Source organism: Myodes glareolus, chromosome 13 (assembly GCF_982192425.1).
Source record: "Myodes glareolus chromosome 13, mMyoGla1.1, whole genome shotgun sequence".
NCBI classification, from domain to species: Eukaryota; Metazoa; Chordata; class Mammalia; order Rodentia; family Cricetidae; genus Myodes; species Myodes glareolus.
Window position 1 is genome coordinate 66,562,140 of NC_142038.1, and position 6,011 is coordinate 66,568,150.

The window sequence follows — 6,011 nt, forward strand, 5'->3', positions numbered from 1 at the left end:
TTTCCCACTTAAGTTACCGAGGCAGAACCTCTCCCTGAACCTGGGAGCTTGTCAATCTTGGCCATTTTTGCTAACAAGCTTGCCTTTGATCCCATATTCCTGCCTCCCAAGTCCTGGGATTACAGGCTGCTGCCATGCCAGCCTGACTTTTGCATGAGTTCACATGTTTGAGCAGGGAGTGCTTTATTCATTAAACATCTCCTCAGCCCAGTGGCACGTTTTTTTTTTTTTTTTCCCCGAGACAGGATCTCATGTAGCCCGGACTGGCTTCAAAATTACTGTGCACCCAAGGATGACTTTGAACTCCTGATCTTCTGCCTTCAGAGTACTGTGATTATAGACCTATGCCACCATATCCAGTTTTAACGGCATATTCAAAATTTAGTTAATTTGTTTATATTATTTATGTGTGTTCACATGTGCCATGTCATGTGCATGGAGATCAGAGGACAACATGCGAGAGCTGGCTCTCCCCACACCATGTACATTCTGGGGCTCTAAGTTGGGAGGTTGGGCTTGGCAGTTAGTGCCCTTTAGCTCCTGACTCATCCTTCCTGCTTCTCACGCCATGTTCTAATAAGGTCATCCTCTGAGTAGGTGGAACATACGTGGGTACATTAGTCTTGTTTTATAGAGGTGGCTGAGCAATACGGATCGACAAACTCAGCTCTCTTGTCTAATGGCGCAGGTTGACTATCTGGAGGCATCACTTTAAGACTCCTAAACAGCTCCCCACTTTCTTACCTGAGGCCACAACTGAATCCGTACCATTCTACCCTGACTAAGGAAGGGCTGCTAGGCAACAGAAAATGCCGTGTCTGAAAGGGCAATGTTGACTAGCGGAAAACACACAGACTTTTGACCTTTGGAAAATCTTGGTTTAACTCCAAGTTTGTCAGGTAGTAGCTCTTTACCTGGGGTGTCTTACACAACTGACAAGACTTAGAGTCCTCTGTTAAACAACCGATGACAAGAACATCCGCCAAGGTGAGAACAGAGTCTGCCTGAGTACAGGACCAGAGAAGCACAGCCAGATGATGGTCCAACATAACTTATGGACATTAGTCCAGGCCTGGGGCGGGGGACCAGCTGGGGGCCTGGCACAGACTCCTTCCTTTCCACTTGAGTTTTTTCCCTTCCATTGTTGCTTGGTGGGTACTTTACAGAGAAAGCTGAAGCTCCCTGGCAGCCTAGTGCCAGCTCTCAGGCTTTGGACAACAGTTATCACAACTTGATGTGAGACTTATTTCATTTCTGTCCTGATAATATTATATTATCAAAATAGATTACATAAATTCATTAGGATTTTCACAGTTTTTACTTGACCAGTAGCTACTGCTTGATGTCGGAAACATATAGAAATATAAGTTATGATGGCACTGAAAAGATATACCCATTTGCTTTGGTGAGCTGTATCCACACAGCAGATTAGTTGTAGAACTAAAGGTAGCAAATTGGGTCAAGGACAGAAAGAAGTTTTGGGGTATCTGTTAATGCTGTGACATTTGATGATTTTTCCCCAATTACCAGCCATGCAAAGGGAGAATTCTGGATAATTTGCACCCAGGAGCTGGGTCTTTCTGTTTGCTATCAGCCAAAAAAGAACCCATTAAATCATGTTTCCAGTCAGTGTGGGTACAGCTTCTGATGAATTGGCCGAGGGTGGCAGTTGCATCAGCATTTAAACTTTGACCCAAGCACTGGGCTTTGATGAATACAGAAACATTTGGGCAGACTAGGTAAATGTCTGTAAATAGGGAGCTGGACTCTGGGTGTGGGGCTCAGCAAGCCCTCTGACTAAATGAGCTGAGAGGAGACCAACATTCGGATTGTGGTTCAAAGGTTCCATCTTTTTTTTTTTTATTTGATTGGATGAAATGGTTTTTCAGTGTCAACAGTTTTCTGTGGGCCTGGGGAAGTGGTTCACTGAGCAAAATGCTTGCCCCACACAAGTGTGAGGAGCTAAGTCAGATCTCCAGTGCCTACTAAAAATCTGGGGAGCAGAGACAGAAAGCTCCCTAGGGCTTGCTGGCAAGCTGGCCTACTAGGATCAGTGAGGCCCAGGTTCAGCAAAAGGCACTGTCTCAGAAAGGAAGGTGAAGAATTTTCTTAGTTGGTTTTTCTGTTGCAGTGATAAAACACCAGGACCAAGGGCAACTCTGGGAGGAAGGGGTTTATGTCACCTACACTTTCCTATCACTGTCCGTCATTGGAGGAAATCAGGGCAGGGATTCAAACAAGGCAGGATCATTGAGAAAGAAGTCATTGAGGAGTGCTGTGTGCTGGCTTGTGCCTCAGAGTTTGCTCAGTCTTCTTTTTTACACATCCAGGACCACCTGCCTAGGGCCTGGCAACCTCTACAACAGGCTTGGTCTGACCACTCAATCTGTAATTAAGAAAATGTCCTACAGACCTGCCTGCAGGCCAGTCTGATGGAGGCATTGTCTCAGTTGATGTTCATCTTCCTAAATGATTCTAGCTTGTGCCAAATTGACACAAAACTAGCCAGGACAAGAATGAGAAAAACACTAGATGTTAACCTCTGACCTTCACATGTGTGCATGTGGTGTGTGTGTGTGTGTGTGTGTGTGTGTGTGTGTGTGTAGGGTGCTTGTTGCACAGGTCTGCCGACCTTAATTTCACCCCTGGAACTCATGGTGGAGGCAGAGAAAAGATTCTCGAAGGTTGTCCCCTGATCTCCACACATGTGTGTTGCCTGCCCCAACAACACACACAAAGAATAAATAGAAAAAATTGTGGCGAGAAATTAAAGTCAGCAGTGACTTGAAAGGATTTGTATTTTATAAATCACACATGTTTGTGTGCAAGTGTTTACATGTGTGCATGGACAGCTGTGTGTTTGAAAAAGCATTAGAAAACCATTTCTAGGTTAGTAGCATCTTCAGGTCCCTTCAAATGTTCGGGCCAAGCACCCGTGTGACGACTCCATTGATGCTTGTCAGAGCCAGATGCTATCTTGGTCCTGATGGGAGATATTTTGTAGGTTGTCCTTCAATGCCTCCATCTAGGAGAGCAGGTTCTGGGCAGGGAGTTGAAGCAATGAGTCAAAGCTTGTCTTGAAGGCGGAACACAGCATCATGTCTAACTGCAAGCGGAGTTTTATTGCCACCTGCCCTTGAGCAACTGAAACCTTTTGAGTGCGTGTCAGGAACTGAGCTCACATGCTTGTAACCCAAGGCGTGTAATAAAGTGTATGGCTGGTGACTCAGACTCAGGTTGCCCGGTGCTCTTGGGAAACAGACATGACAATGGAGGGTCGAAACATTACTGAAGATCTTTTCAAGGATTTGTTAGTGCGGCTTCGAGGAGACATAGTCGAAGACCCAGAAAGGAACACAGAAGAAGGAAGATAGGAGTGCCAACATGGAAAATTTCCTGGTTATTTTCCACGCAAAAGCCTGGCTGCACCACACGCGTGCATGCATGCACTCACACATACCGCTTCTTTTCTCCTTCCTTCTCATATCTTACCAGGCAATCCTGAAGTGTCACCATCTTTTCTGACTTGCCTAGTAGTATCTGAGGTCAGAGAGTGGGAAGGTAGCTCTTTCACAAGCGAGTGTATCAAATGAGATATGATATGTCTCTGCTTGCTAGGAGGACAGGTCAACACAGCTCCCGAACCCTTCAGATTACCCAACTAATGTCCTTAGAGTCACTGCTCACCTTTAACTCCCTAGGTGCACATAGTTTTTTCTGGCAACCTGCTCTGGCTCCCTCTGGAAAGTGCCTCATGGTTTTGCCCAGCGCTTTGTTACTCTGTGAGCAGACTCCGGAGATTAAGGTACAAACCATGGAGGCGTCCAAGCTGTGCCTCATCAGGAGATACAGTTCCTACAAACTGGCCCACATTGGTTAGTTTCTGTCTACTTGACACAAACTAAAGTCACTTGGGGAGAGGGATCATCAGCTAGGAAATTGCCTTTATCAAACTGGCCTATGAGCGAATCTGGGTGGGCATTTTCTTGATTAAGGGTTGGTGTGGGAGGGCCTAGCCCGTGGCGAGCAGTGCCGTCCCTCGGCGGGGATCTTGCGCTGTAATAGGAACTGCTAAACAAGGCTACAGAGAGCGAGCCTGTCAGCATCACCCCTCCACCAGCCCTGCTTCAGTTCCAGATTTGGGGTTCCCACCTTGAGCCCCTGCCTTGGCTTTCCTCAGAACAGACTAGAACTCGTAGGCTAAAATAAACCGTTTCCACCCCGAGTTGCTCTTTGGAACAGGGCCTTTCTATCAACACTTCCTCTGAACTCTGGGGCCGCTGGATCATCAGGAAAGCCTAGTAAGAGGCTTGCAGAACTCACTGCGCTCAGAACAGAATGCACCCTTCTCTGGGAGCTTCTCACTGGGAGTCACCGTCACTGTGTGTACTGTGGAACTCTGGGATTTCTCTCACTCGCCGGCAGGATCAGCATGCCGTTCTTTTGTAAAGAGATCGCTCTAAGTAGCAGCCTCATGTTGTTGTTTCCAGCATTTCCATACCATCTTTTGTTCCAACTGGAAAGCAAGCTGGAGTCTCCTAATAATATCATGGGCGAAGGGCTAGGGCTATAGCGCCGCTGGTAGAATACTTGCCTAGCATGCAGGAAGTCCTGGGTTCAATCCCTAGAATTGTGTAAAACTAGACGTGTTTGTTCTTGTTTGTAACCCCAGAACTTTGGAGTTGCAGGCAGGAGAATAAGGAATTCAGCTGCATAGACAGAGGCCAGATGGGATATATATTGAGAACTCGAGAAGGAAAAAAAAAAGAAAGGTTGAGACAGACATGCATTGAAACCCTGCTCTTACCACCTTACAGGTTGGTGGGAGAAAATCCCATTTCTTACAGTTTCCTGCTTCTCATCTGCATCCGTGAGGATGCTTAAGGAGCAGAGGAGAAGTGTCTGGGAAAAGTACTGGTTTAACAGAACTCCAGCTCTAAGTGGGTCCTTTTCTCCTTGGACCTGAGCAGCTTTGCCCAAGACCTCATTTTGTGGCCTCTAGGCCACATTTTGTGTCAGCTAGGTCTGCCCTTGTCTTAAAGAACTGTAGAAATTTGAAATTTTAAGCCTGGAAACATAAGGTCAACCTCCTCATTTTACTGATTGAGAACTGAGGCTCAGAAGTTTGCATTAGCTTGCCCAGACTGATAGTTGGTGGTCTCAAGGGTTTTGCCCTGTGTTTGGTATGGCACCCACAACCCCTGGCACCCATTTACAGATTAGAAATAGAGAGTCAATCTCTCCAAGCCCCATAGACCTCTGCTGAGGAACCCAGAGCACATTCTCTAGGTTCATCTTCTCTTTATATTCAAGGCGTCTTCCCCACCGTTAACGGGACGGTCTATGCCAAGGTCATTGCCTTTCCATGCTGTCTAAAGAAGTCTTTAAACTCATGGGGACACCATCTACAGAAAAATCTTTTAATTTTTTATTTTAAAAACATTGACCTGGTTATGGTTACTATTGCTGTGATGAAATGCTATGACCAAAGCAGCTTGTGGAGGAAAGACTTTATTTGGCTTATGAATCACAATCCATCGAGGGAAGCCAAGGCAGGAGCTCAAACTGGGCAGGAACCAGGATGGAGGAACTGATGTGGAGGCCATGAAGGAGTTATGATTACTGACTTGCTCCTCATGGCTTGCTCAACCTTTTTTTTTTTTATTTAAAAGTGTTATTTTAATTTTGCATAACAAACGCAGTTTCCCCTTCCTTCCCTTCTTCTGCTTCCCCCTTGGTCTCCCCTCACCCAACCCCCATTCACTCCTCAGAGAGGTAAGGCATCCCATGGGGAGTCAACAAAGTCTGGCATATCAAGTTGAGGCTGGACCAAGTGTACCCCCACCAGCTGTATCTAGGCTGAGCAAAGAATCACACCATAGGAAATGGGCTCCAAAAAGCAGTTCATGCACTGGGGATAAAATCCTGGACCTGAGTTTCCCCATCTTGATCTTGATCCCTTTGCTCAAATAATCCCCCTTCCCTCTCTTTGACTGGACTCTGGGAACTCG